The sequence below is a fragment of the Papio anubis genome, chromosome 6 (genome assembly GCF_008728515.1).
Source record: "Papio anubis isolate 15944 chromosome 6, Panubis1.0, whole genome shotgun sequence".
Classification (NCBI taxonomy): Eukaryota; Metazoa; Chordata; class Mammalia; order Primates; family Cercopithecidae; genus Papio; species Papio anubis.
This window is the reverse complement of record NC_044981.1, coordinates 131,735,119-131,747,874: the sequence shown is the minus strand read 5'-3', so window position 1 is coordinate 131,747,874 and position 12,756 is coordinate 131,735,119. Positions and strand designations below refer to the sequence as shown.

General features: G+C 43.5%; 1 protein-coding gene across 25 annotated transcripts in view; it reads right to left on the bottom strand.

The window, feature by feature from the left end:
* The window catches only part of EPB41L2 (erythrocyte membrane protein band 4.1 like 2), a 235,323-nt gene extending 225,328 nt beyond the window's left edge, over window positions 1–9,995 (bottom strand). For 12 of the 25 annotated variants that reach the window (XM_021937865.2, XM_021937867.2, XM_021937859.2 and 9 more), the window contains exon 1: window positions 9,816–9,946. The gene's annotated coding sequence lies outside the window, so the exon portion shown is untranslated. Of the gene's footprint in view, window positions 1–9,815 lie in introns of all 25 variants that reach the window. The other 13 variants (XM_021937862.2, XM_021937873.2, XM_021937881.2 and 10 more) reach the window with 2 other exon arrangements.
* Window positions 9,996–12,756: the final 2,761 nt, after the last annotated feature.

The window sequence follows — 12,756 nt, the reverse complement described above, 5'->3', positions numbered from 1 at the left end:
CTGTTAACTACTTGAGACCATCATTCGGAGACTGAACAAAGGGACGAAGGGACAAACGTGGAAATGATAACAAAAAAAAAAAGAAACTGTTTTAAAGCAAGGGCCAGGGGAAAAAGAAAAGAGCTCCCTGCTTCTAGTGAGCAAAGGCAGACCCCTGAGCTTCCACAGCCCTTTCTATTTATTGGGTAACAAGAGCAGGGAGGAGGAGGTAACGATTGGTCCACTGCTTAATTGCTCACAGGTTCGTATTGTTACTAACAGGCTTCACATGTACCTAATCACAAGAAACACTGCACTTGGGGCGTGACTGCCCTCAGCATTCCTTCTGGGTGGCATATGCAGTTTGTCAGTTTGCCAACATTCTGCATTTATGAGAAAGTTTGCTGCTTACTCCTATAGCCTCCAGTGGTATACTGAGTTGATCACGACCCTCATTCTTTCAACCTCCAACATTTCTCCCATTTTGTTTTTGAATTAATTGAGAAAGGCAACTACAGCCTGTGCAGCCCTTAATTGCCGGTTGGTGGTCCAGCTGATCTTACAGACACACAGGAAACCATGGCCAGCATGGCCACAAACATGGAGTCAGTGGTCTCTGCCTGACCCTGACACTCTAACAGTTTCTCAGCCTCCTGCGTAGTTTTCTTTATCTGTCCCCATGTCATGGGGGTTGATGTCAGTGTGACTCCAGTCGGTCCTCTGTTCCAACTTTGCATTCAGATTCAACTGGCTCATGGCTTGTACTAAGGGAATCAGGCCTGTAGCTGGAATCCACGGGTATCTCCAGTCTTCCATTCCATGGTCACACACACCTTGAGGGCACCCACACAGTTTGTTCGTCTCCTTATGTTGCCGCCGGCAGACTTGTATTGGGGTTTCTCGTTTGTCTGGTTGGTTTTAGTTTTTTCTGTTCCAGCAGACCTTCCTCGTTCAAGTCCCTATAGGACCCTGTCTCCATCTGTCTCTGTCTGTCCCTGCAAGTTTCTGCTGGCTTCTGCTAGTCTCTGCTAGTCTTTGCTAGTCTTTGCTAGTCTTTACCTATCCCTATCTTTCCCTGTCTGTTCCTATGGTCCCTGTTAGTTCCTCCAAGTTGGTGCAAGTCCCTATCTTTCCCTATCTGTCTCTGTTTGTCTCTATTTATCCCTACTTATCTCTATTTGTCCCTGCAGGCCTCCTCAGGTCTCTTCAGGTCTCTGTTTGTCACTGATAGTCCCTGTTCGGGCGCCACTTGTGGCAGACTGCCACAGTTTCTACTTAAGACCATCACTATGACAGTTACTACTGTTACTACTTGAGATCATCATTATGAGACCAAACGAAGGGATGAGCGTGGAAATGATAACAACAACAACAAAAAAAAAAAACACAAAAGAAACTGTTTTAAAGGGCCAGGGAAAGAAGAAAAGAGCTCCCTGCTTCTAGTGAGCAAAGGCAACCCCTGAGCTTCCACAGCCCTTTTTATTTATTGGGTAACAAGAGCAGGGAGGAGGAGGTAATGATTGGTCTACTGCTTAATTGATCACAGGTTCGTATTGTTACTAACAGGCGTCACATGTACCTAATCACAAGAAACACTGCACTTGGGGCGTGACTGCCCTCAGCATTCCTTCTGGGTGGCATATGCAGTTTGTCAGTTTGCCAACATTCTGCATTTATGGAAAAAGTTTGCTGCTTACTCATATAGCCTCCAGTGGTATACTGAGTTGATTACAACCCTCGTTCTTTCAGCCTCCAACAAGTAGTTACCTCAGGGGAGTAGAAATCTGTCAAGAAGGGAGCTAGGGCACTAGTCTGCTGCTTTTCTTCATAATCCCTACAGTACTACCTGACTTTCTAAATCATATAAAGCACCCCAGGGAATGCCATTTGCACTTTAAATGAAAGCAAAAAGTGCAAAACCACAAGAAAGGCAGAAACTAAAGGTCGAGGGAGAGCCACATTTTATTCCGATGTGTTTTATCCTCTGGTATACTTTTCTAATATTGAAACATCAGGCTAGAAACATTACTCTAAATGTTTCTAGTCTGAAAAACTAGATGAAGGGTACTCCCTGTTCCAGCATAATTCAAGAATCACACAACTAAAAGTAGTACTCAGGTCTGCTTCATAATCATACCTTTACACAAAAAACTAGATGGGTGAACCCAGTCAGGAAAGCAAGCCTGTCTTTCACAAAAGTTAGACACTGCAAATGCCAACAAATTCCAAAAAACATCAACTTCTACTGAGTAAAAACATCAAACAATTAAAAGCAATAACTGGAACTCACAGAAAAAACAAGGGTTTTAGCCATACACAAGCTGGGTGCCCTTGAGCCATTTATTCAATTTTTAAGCCTCAGTTTCTCATCCATAAAATGAGCACACCAGCTACTCCAAGACAGTGCTGCAAAAAAGGAGCAGGGTTATTAACATATATAAAGTACCAATTACAGCACCTGGTGTATAGTCTGTGCTGCAAAACCATTAGCTTCCTTATTATTTTTTTTTTACATGTTTATTGATTATCAATGCTTCACGCCTTACAGGATTACTTACGATGGAACCCAGAACAAAGCTAGAACTGAGCATAAAATGCATGCGTCAGGGACAGGTTAAGCAAAGCAGCTGATGCGTGACAGCACCAGAAGCAACAGACCCAGTGGACCCAGTGGGCCCAGTGCTACACCATCATCCAGTTTTTCTAGCCTAAAATAAAAATATTGATATAAAATCCAATTTCTTAATGTTGGCAACTAACAAGTTAAAATACTATGTTGCTGGAAATTATGTGTGCAGGTATATTTCACACAGATTTATAAAGGTTACATTTTAATGCCATATGCAGAGGTTTAAACATTATCAATAAAAATTCTACTCACTAATAGGCTTTTTTCAGCAAGTTTACTGTGATTATAGAGAGAAGTTATAATAGAGCATATGCACACAATTTTACATTTATAATCAGTTACCTCTGGCAACATAACAAAAAAGACTACATTATCCCTGTGTTATTGAAACTAGATCCCAACTGTTTTGCCATATATATGTTCTTTTGTAAATTACCAAAAAGAATGAAGACAAGAGTTTCTAAAAGCTCAAACATTTATAGACACTGGACTGAAATTGTTAAAAAGTGGTTTTAACTTGTGATCACCATAGGAAATTACTGTTTCATATCAAACACTGTACTTCCACACAGATAATTATTCCTGACCACTGCAAGAAATCTGCTTACTACATATTCACCAGTAACCAACCCACTAGGACTTTTCTTAACCTAGTAATTTTTACAGATGCCAGGCACTCTGTGAAGCATTTTATAAGCATTAGCTCATTTAATCCTCATGGAACTCTGAGGTAGGTATGATTTTTAACCCCTTACTACAGGAAATGAGGCTTTGAGAAATAATTTGCCCAAGATCACAATGGCATATGTGGCAGTCTAACCAGCATCAAATAGCATGGACATGTTACTGATCCCTTCTAATCAATATTCCATCAAAGAAATTTGTGAGGAAATAAATGTACATTCATTAAGTTCACAGGTAAGAATATGAGTGGCCAGGATTATATCAGAATTCAGTTTAACCTTGACAGGTATGTAAATGGGGGTCAACTAAATGAATTCAAATAAATGGAAAGAAATACAATGGGGGGTAGGGGAGAATAAATGATGAAAAGAGGAATAGGGTGAAAAAATGAAAAAGAAGAGAAAAACAAAAGAATGCTCTTAAAACATCCATCTTCTAATCTCGAAAATAAGAACTGAAACATCAGTTCTCAACCTTTTCTGTTTCCCAAAACCCTTTCAAAAACCGCTCCTAAAGTTCTCTTTCTCCCTCAACCTGTCTCTCTCATCCACTTGTGCACACACACACACAGAGATGCCGCACACACACAGGAGAGTATGTACATGGGAGCTCAATACTTCACTTAGTCTCAGGCAGTTTATGCACCCGTGAGGCCCAAGAACCCCACTCTCCCCCGCAGGTCAGGAGTCTGAACCAAATTATCTCCAAGTTCCCTTCTGGCCCTCGAGGTAAATGAATCTAGGGTGAAAAACAAGTAGCTTCTGGACAAAGAGAGAAAGAAACAAAGAATTATGGCAGAGTGTAAATCACATTTTAATTTTATGTATTTAAGCTACTGGGATATGTACATATATTGATAGAATGTAGGAAACTCTGAAAAATGTGAGTAAATTCAGCACTGTTGTTACAATGGCCCAGCCCTGACGCCCATCAGCAGGTCTGGAAACTTGATTACAAGAGCTTGGAAAAGGTGACTTCAGAGCTGGTAATCAGACCTATATGACAAGTTTTTTAAAACCACAATTATTCTGGAAAAAGGCAACTGAAGGGTAACATAGGTCTTTAAGTATTTGAAAATTCTTTATTGAAGGTTGATGGTGAGGCCCTAAGAGCAAAGAAAGAAGAAACCGGTCTCTTCAGAAAGATTTGGTTTAAATGCATGAACTACCCTAACTGACCTAGGCAATAAGGTCCTACAGATGAACACTGACAAAACCACTTTGGGAGCCTTTCCATGCCCTCCAGTTCCTAACCTGGGAAGAACTAAAATTATCCCCATGATGCCGGATTTAGTTATCTATGCAAAATGTCAACTTGGCTATCTAAAGCAAAACCTTACTTAAGATACAGCTCAGATCTCAAGAAAAGATTGTTCTTATCCTTCAATTTATTCCAGATTATTTGGGAGATAATCTATGTACTTTTTGACTTTATGGCTCTAATATGCTAGAGTGAAAATATGCAAAATTCAGAGAGGTATCTGTGAAGTGAAAACATGTTTTGATTTTAAAGATAACTGAGAATATGAAATTAGCTCAATTGCAATCTTTGAAGAAAAAAAATCCAGAAGCAGTATGAATGCACTCATAGATCACATGAAATCTATTCCAATGCCAAGGGGTAAGAGATATCACTTTGAAATAAGAAAATTCAGAAAGCTCTGAAATTCTAATTAAAATTAATACTACCCCAACACCACAGAAATACACAGATTATCTACTCTTCTAGACATGAAAAACATGCATCTAAGAAACTTACAACACAGATCCGAAGCCAACCACAAAACCAGGAGAAACAATACCAGTGGTTAGAAAGCAAATCCTCTAAATGAAATATTACCGACATGATATTTCTACATGAAACATTACCCATTTCTACGTCAACTCTATCAAAGAATCTTCACTAAAGATTCTTCTCCTCTAATATATTAAAGGTTCAATGAATTAATGCATCAAATATTTATTAAATACAATGAGTAGGTGCTTCACATCACGAATACATACAATATTCCCTTTCTCATATGAAATACACATACATACACATACTTTACAGAAAAAGCTACCAAAATCCATTAGCTATAACTATAAACCGGCTGGGCACGGTGACTCACACTTGTAATCCCGACATTTTGGGAGGCCAAGTCGGGTGGATCACTTGAGGTCAGGAGTTCAAGACTAGCCTGGTCAACATGGTGAAACCCTGTCTTTACTAAAAATACAAAAATTAGCCGGGCATGGTGGCACACATCTGTAATCGCAGCTACTTGGGAGGCTGAAGCACCAGAATCACTTGAACTGGTAAGACGGAGGTTGCAGTGAGCCGAGATCACAGTCACTGCACTCCAGCCTGGGCGACAGAGTGAAACTGTGTCTCAAAAACAAAACAAAACAACAACAACAACAAAAACTATAAATCATTTCTAGATGATAACTGAGATGATTTATTTCTTTCCTTCTTGGCTTCCCTGTAACAACTTCTTTTTTTTTTTTTTTTTGAGACGCAGTCTCGCTCTGTCGCCCAGGCTTGGGTGCCGTGGTGCAATCTGGGCTCACTGCAAACTCCACCTCCCGGGTTCAGGCCATTCTCCTGCCTTAGCCTCCCGAGTAGCTGGGACTACAGGCGCCCGCCACCACGCCTGGCTAATTTTTTTTATTTTTAGTACAGACGCGGTTTCACGGTGTTAGCCAGGATGGTCTCCATCTCCTGACCTCGTGATCTGCCCGCCTCGGCCTCCCAAAGTGCTGGGATTACAGGTGTGAGCAACCACACTCGGCTATAACTTCTAAATAACTCTAATAGCTAACTTGGAGGCTATTTCTCTATAGTTAACGACACCAGGCATTGACTCCATTTTAGATTTTAGTCCAGGGCACTGCCCACGCAGAGAAATGCTACAAATCGTACAGTATCAAGTTGCTGGTTTATGCCAAAACATGGCATCCCAAAGGATGTTCTGTCTAGAAGGTGACAGAATCACATACAAATCTTCTGTTTGCTCAGACATTCCAAAGAGATTAGAACTGTTTGCATGTTGAGAGGAAGAGACTAGGGCTAAGAGTGGATCTGCTGACTCCTAAGGGTTCAGCCCTGAGATTCCAAGATTCTATAAAAGAGTAGTAAATTAGGGTTTGGCTACTATTTGCTGACTACGAAAGCCAGCATAAACATTTACTTGAGGCTTTGAGATCTGTAAGGGTACCCAGTGGTTAGGTAGAGTAATTCTGAATCTGAAAAAAAAAAAAAAAGCCCACTGGAAATGTTTCTAAATAAAGGTGGGATGGAGGAAGGAGGTAGGCACATTTCTTTTGTTTTCTCCAAGTAAACAATACAGATTTTAGAAATGCAAAATGTGACTCAGTGGTATTGATCCCGATAAACTGTTTATTTGCCTTATAACACTAGTAGCAAGTCATACTTTTCAATAAAAAGTCCACACACAGCTTTTAAACAGACTACTTCAGTTCAAAAAAGAAAGAAAAGAGCCCGTGTCTTCAGCTGGGATTACAGGCGTGCGCCACCATGCCCGGCTCATTTTTGTATTTTTAGTAAAGACAGGGTAGAAACAGAAACAAAACAAAACCTTCAAAAATATTTAGCATTCTGCAATATAAAATATAAACCCCACATTCCTAAATGAAATGGCAAAGATACAACCTTTGTAGTTCACTGGCCACAGTAATATGAGAGGGGTGATTCAGGGCAGAACCTGATGTTAAACATAACTGTACAATATTACTAATTACAGAGAAATTGTACCAATAAATATTTTGGTTGTGGACTGCTTTGTCATCTTTGCAAGTATTTTTAGTTGAAAGCAAGTGGTTGGGTAGTACACGTGGACATGGTTCTGATTTTTAAATACCTATTTTTACTTTCTGGTCACTGGTTAGGTTTTTTAAACTCAATTCCTTAGAAGTAGTAATTTGGAAAGGGTAAGCCACAAGAATGTTACGTTAAGAAGCCAAGGATCTAACTAGCTCAGCAACTCAGATCAGCACAAAGCTCATTTGGAAACCTCCAAGTGCTCGCATATCTAATGATGGACCCAGGCAGTCAGTAAGTCTTTAAGAACACGTATGAAAGTGAGCAAACTGCCCTAAAGCTATCTCCCGAAATACAGCAAAAGATATCTGAATTTCCTTATTTTATATTTAGATAGTTATTTTTTTGGTGGCTTCTCTTCAGATTCATCCCCTAAATTATATTTGCTTCTTTCTACTTGGACTTAAATTTCAGATTTGAAGCATACATACCCAGTTGCTACAAAATGCTCCCTGGCAGTTTACGTTTTTTACAAAAGTTAGGAAAAATTTTACTGAAATTATAGCTTTGTTAACTGATTTTTTAAATCGCTTTTAATCTTAACAATCACCATCCAATGTAAATATCAAGAGTTCGAGGGACGTGGCTCAATTCATCCACAAATTTTCTTTCGAAGGTTTTTGCAAAAAGTGCTCTTAACTACTTGGACTAGTGGTGAAAGATTAAAGAACTGTTATGACTAGGTCTTTCTTACAGAGGGATGTTTTAAAAGGAAAGAAACCGTCCCTTCCCGTTACGCTAAATGAGCAGCCTCTTGTTCTCAGCAGTCTGTCTGCACACAAGACCACTACTGACTTCAGTGGGAATTCTGCCCAAGAAGTGAGGAAGACAGGATAGGATTAAATTAGCGCTAAATCCACACCATTGTTCCAAGCCATTACCAGTTGTACAGTTCTCCAATAACCTCCCAAGAATAGATATCTGAAGTTTGATGGTAGTTCTTAAATTGAATTAAAAGAATGACCACTCGAGCTCTGACAGGTGACACAGCATAGCTCTTTAAAAGTTGCGTCAAACTCACAGCCTGATGGATGTACCCCGTTGGCCCTTATCACAATTCAAGATTGCATTGCAGTGTAGCCCCCATCAGCGGCTGCAACAGCCACCCAGTGATTTCTCACAGCAATGAGCCTGCAAAGGGAAACTGAATAGGATTAAGCACTATTCGTTCCCCACTGAAACCTGTTCAAAGCTTGAGAATTCTAAATCCTAGCCCTTGCAGCATAGAAATTGACTCAGTTTCCCTCAAGTGCTAAGCCCAAGGTGAAATGTGACAGAACACCAACTGAAATGCTAATTCTCAAGAGCATTATAAAGAGACCACAGAAATAAAGTATTCAGTTGGAAAAAAAAAAAAAAACAATAAAAACGGGGGGTGGGGAGGAAATAAAGACTGAAGAAATGAGGGGAAAACCGCGAAAGTCTTTTTTTAAAAAACAGCTTAAATAACAGTAACAAGAGGAACAAGACGCCTGGCACACACACGCCATTTCAGAGGCAAGAAGTTCAAGAAACTGGGGAAAGATGTGATTCAGAAAAGTGAAAATATAGCCACAGCTTCTCTAGGTTCCACCTTCCCTCCCAACCACCCAGGGATCTTAAAATTAGGGGCAGCTGTGGTGTTGATGGGGCAATTCAATGAAAGACTACCCGGGTCAGTAGGGAGGGCTCCATACCCAGACCCCTCCCCAAAATAATAGACTCTAGGCAGGAGTTCTTCTCGCCAAACCTCATTTTATTTAAAAAAATAAAAATAATAATAAATAAATAAACTTGACCTCAGGGGAGGTGAGCGATCTGGAGAAGCATAACTGATGTCCTACCACAGACGTCAGGCTGCTGGGGGCAGCGTCTGCGCCTGGGGATGGGGTCCCCAGACGCCGACTTCAACCCTGTCGCGCTCCTTTAGGTTCTCCTCGTCCTTCCCCGCTGCTCCCCTAAAAATGCTCCCAACCCTCGGCCCCCAGCGCGGGAGGAGGAAAAAACAAGCCATCGGTGGTGAGATGGCCTGGGTGTGGGAACTGTAACGATCCGAGCACGAAACACGCGTCCCTCTCCGCAGCTCCCAGACGGCGCAGGCGGCAGCTGGGGGCGCGGGCGCAAGCCGACGCCGGGCCCGACCCGCACCGCGCGTGGGGCTGGCGCGCCGCCCTCGCCCGGCTTCCCGCAGTCCCCACGCGCGCGGCCGGCCCGCGCTTCCCCTCCTAAAACCCTCCTCCTGAAGGGCGACGCGGCGGCCGAGCCCCTCCCCGCGCGGGGGGGATGGAGACGGATTTCTCCCGCTGCTGCTCCACGGGGCCCGGACGCGTGACCTGAGCCCACGGCACCCCGGGAGGGACGGCGTCCTCCCCGTGCCCCCGCCTCTCCTGGCTCCGCCAGGACGCAGCCCCGGTCCCCCGGAAGAGGGAAGAGGGGGACCGCGGGGAGCAGCGAAGCCGGGATCCGGCTCGAAGCAACAGGACCCGGACCCCGGGGCAGGAATCAGGTCGGGCAGAGACCGGGAGGGAAAGGAGAGAGGGAGCCTCAGAAAATCCCAAAGCCGGGCCCCCTCTCCCCGCCCCCCATCCCGGTGGGACCGTCCAGCCACCGCTTCCTGCCTGGGATCAGCTTCCCAGCTGCAGCCAGAGGAAAAATCTGAGCCGCCCCTGCAGCCCCACACTGACCAGTTGCCCGGCCCGTGCAGCCCCGCACGCCTCCTTACCCCGACGCCGCACCTCAGGAGCTCGCTCGCCGCGGGGACCCGTCCCTCTTCGGTCCCAGCCGCCGGCAGCCGCGCCTGCCTCCTCCCTCCGCTAGGTTTCAAATTGAAATTCCCTGGCTGGGGCCGTCAGAGGACTCTGAGCGCCGGCCCCGCCCCCTTGCGGCGGAAGCCCCTCCCGCGCCCCCGCCGGACGAGCCCCCGGCGCGGAAACCCCCGCGGGCGGTCCCGCCCCCGACGCCCAGGCCCCGCCCCTGCGCGGGCGGGAGACCTTTCCCGCGGGATTCGCTGAGGGCTGCCGCGGGGACCAGGGGCTGGAGGACGTCCTTCGCCCTCAGGGCAGCCCGGATGATAGCTAATGCGCCTGGGTAAGGCGTTCTTAACTGCGGTTCCTGGCCTTAAATGTCCTCTTAACTTTTAAAAGTTATTTATTCAAAGTGCATTCGCTGACTAAACCTTCATTGAGCGCCTTCCTAGAGGTAGACACTGGAGCAGCCTGGAGATGCAGAATAAGGAAAACTGGGTCTCCCTCAGTCTAGAGTGGAAAAAGTGCTTTCACAGAAAAGGCATTGAAAAGGAACCATTTTTTCTTCCTGTGGGAAGGACAGGAGGGGTTGGGGAAACCCCGTGGAGGAAAGGCCCCCCCAGAGTAAGTAGGATTTCTCCGGGCAGAGGCCTGGGAACCTGGATTGCAGAGCATGACCACGGGTGAAGAAGAGTCTGGAACAAACCTAGTTTGGGGCTAAATTGTGGAAAGCCACACACACACACACACACACACACACACACACACACTCTACCCTTCTGGTTCTTTTGTACGATGAGGTCAATATGTTTCAGATTCAACATATTTCATCTTTTCTGAAGGTTTGCGCGTCAAGCTGGTGTCAACGTGTCCAGCTCACTGCCTCCAGCATCTGCCTCACACACACCTCTTGTCCTTTTTACTCCTCCCTCCTTTATTGAGGTCTTTAGTGATTCCACCACAGTCACAGCTAAGTCTCCCTTTCTTTCCTAAACAGAACCTTTTCCAAAATTAACAATGTCAAATGAAACCTCAGTAACAATACCTTCTAGTTATCGAAATACATTCACATATTTTATTATCATTTGAGCCTCACAATTACCCTACGAAAAAGGCAGGCACGTATTAGCTCCATTACATCAAAAAGAGTTGGGAAAATAAATTATTTGCCAAGGTCCTTCTAGTAAATAATCCAAATAATAATAGTTAAGGCTGATTGTGTGCTTTATGTGCTAGGCATTGTTCTAAGTCCCTTACATGTATTAATTTACTTAACCACAATCCCTTATGCTAAGTATACAAGTTAAATTTTATAAGATGTGCTAAAACAGAGCAGAAATCTGATTAGACAGCAATTCTGGTAAAGGAGACCTGGAAATTTAATGAGAAAATACTATTATTTTCTCATAATAAGAAATATGCAGCAGATTTACAACAAAACTAATGAAACAAGCCAGGATCTCTCATTTTCACAAGCCTTGAAACTAACTTTATAATTTTGTATTTCATTTTGTGTTTTTTAAAGAGTCCCTAAAGTCATATAAGCTTTTGGGCCCGTAAAACATTGATCCACCCTGATGGAGTCCCTTTAAAATGCTAGTGCAAAATAACATAAATATAGGCATAATTAATTAAATACAATGCCCTTCTCATAAGAAAGGATATGCCTCCTATACTCTCTGTTGAAGTACATGAATCTCTCCTATACGCCACATTTTAAGAAGGAATTTTTCCCTCCAAAAGAAAATATTGAAAGCTGAATTATAACCATAAATGCGTGACCTTGAAAATGTGGGAACCAGCAAGATTTAGCCTAAAGAGACGATTAAAGGTGATGAAAAGGTTGTCAAATGTCTAAAGGCTATTGTGTGGAAGAAGAATTGAACTCTGTTTTTGGACACAGCCTTACATAGCCCTAGCATTTTAATGGAATGGAACAGATTCAGTGAGGACCTAGCAGGAACTGAGGATAGAAAAATCAAGTCCCAGGAGCTATAAGGAAGTGAAAAAAACTGATGGAAGGTGGCATCACAGAGATTTTAGCAAACAACAGGTGGTAGTCCAGACAACCAGGGAAGTCTAACAAGAAGAGAAGAGGATTTTGAACAGAAAGAAGGACAAAGTCCTGGAATAGGTGATATTCAAACATTCAGGCAGGTGGAAGTACTGTCAGGACTACCAGGCTGCAGTTCAAGGACAAAATGTTAATCCCCAGGAAAACACACTAGTAAGAACAAGATTGAGTCTTCCCACTAGACACACCGTAGTAACAGGCAAAGGACTGACGCAGAGAACAAGACAGGAATATAGGTACTAGTCCTGAGAGCTACCACATCCAAATTTACCATAAAGCCTCAATCCTGGGCACTATCTGCAAACATAGTTAGTTTGGAAGTATGGACTAGAAATGTACCCAGGACTTCCTTAGTGCCTTTACTCACCAACTCACCCCCATAGGTATGGCCCCTGGAAAAGCTTGATCTCACTATATCCATGAGTCATCGTTTTATCTTTGTGCCTTCTGTGTGCCAAGCCCAAACCAGGTTGGAGTGGTCTGGGTTGAGGACCTGCCCTTCCTTTACATGATCCACAGGCAGCAAGACCTGAAAATGCTCTCTCCTACTATTTCTAAGGCATTCTCAAGCTTCATCATGAATTCATGCAATCCCAGTTCCACTGCCACAGCAACAAACATATCACACAAATGACTGCAGGAGTCACTCTGTCACCCGGCCAACTTTGGCTCAGTTTCAGTTGGGCTACAAGACTCTGCTTTAGTGACTTCAAACAACCGGTTTATTGCTTGTGATTCTTTGGGGCAGGAATTCAAGCAATGCTCAGCTGGGAGGCTCAACTGTGGATAAAGGATCTAAGATGGCTTCACTCACATGTCTGGCAGTTGGTGCTGCCTGTCAACTG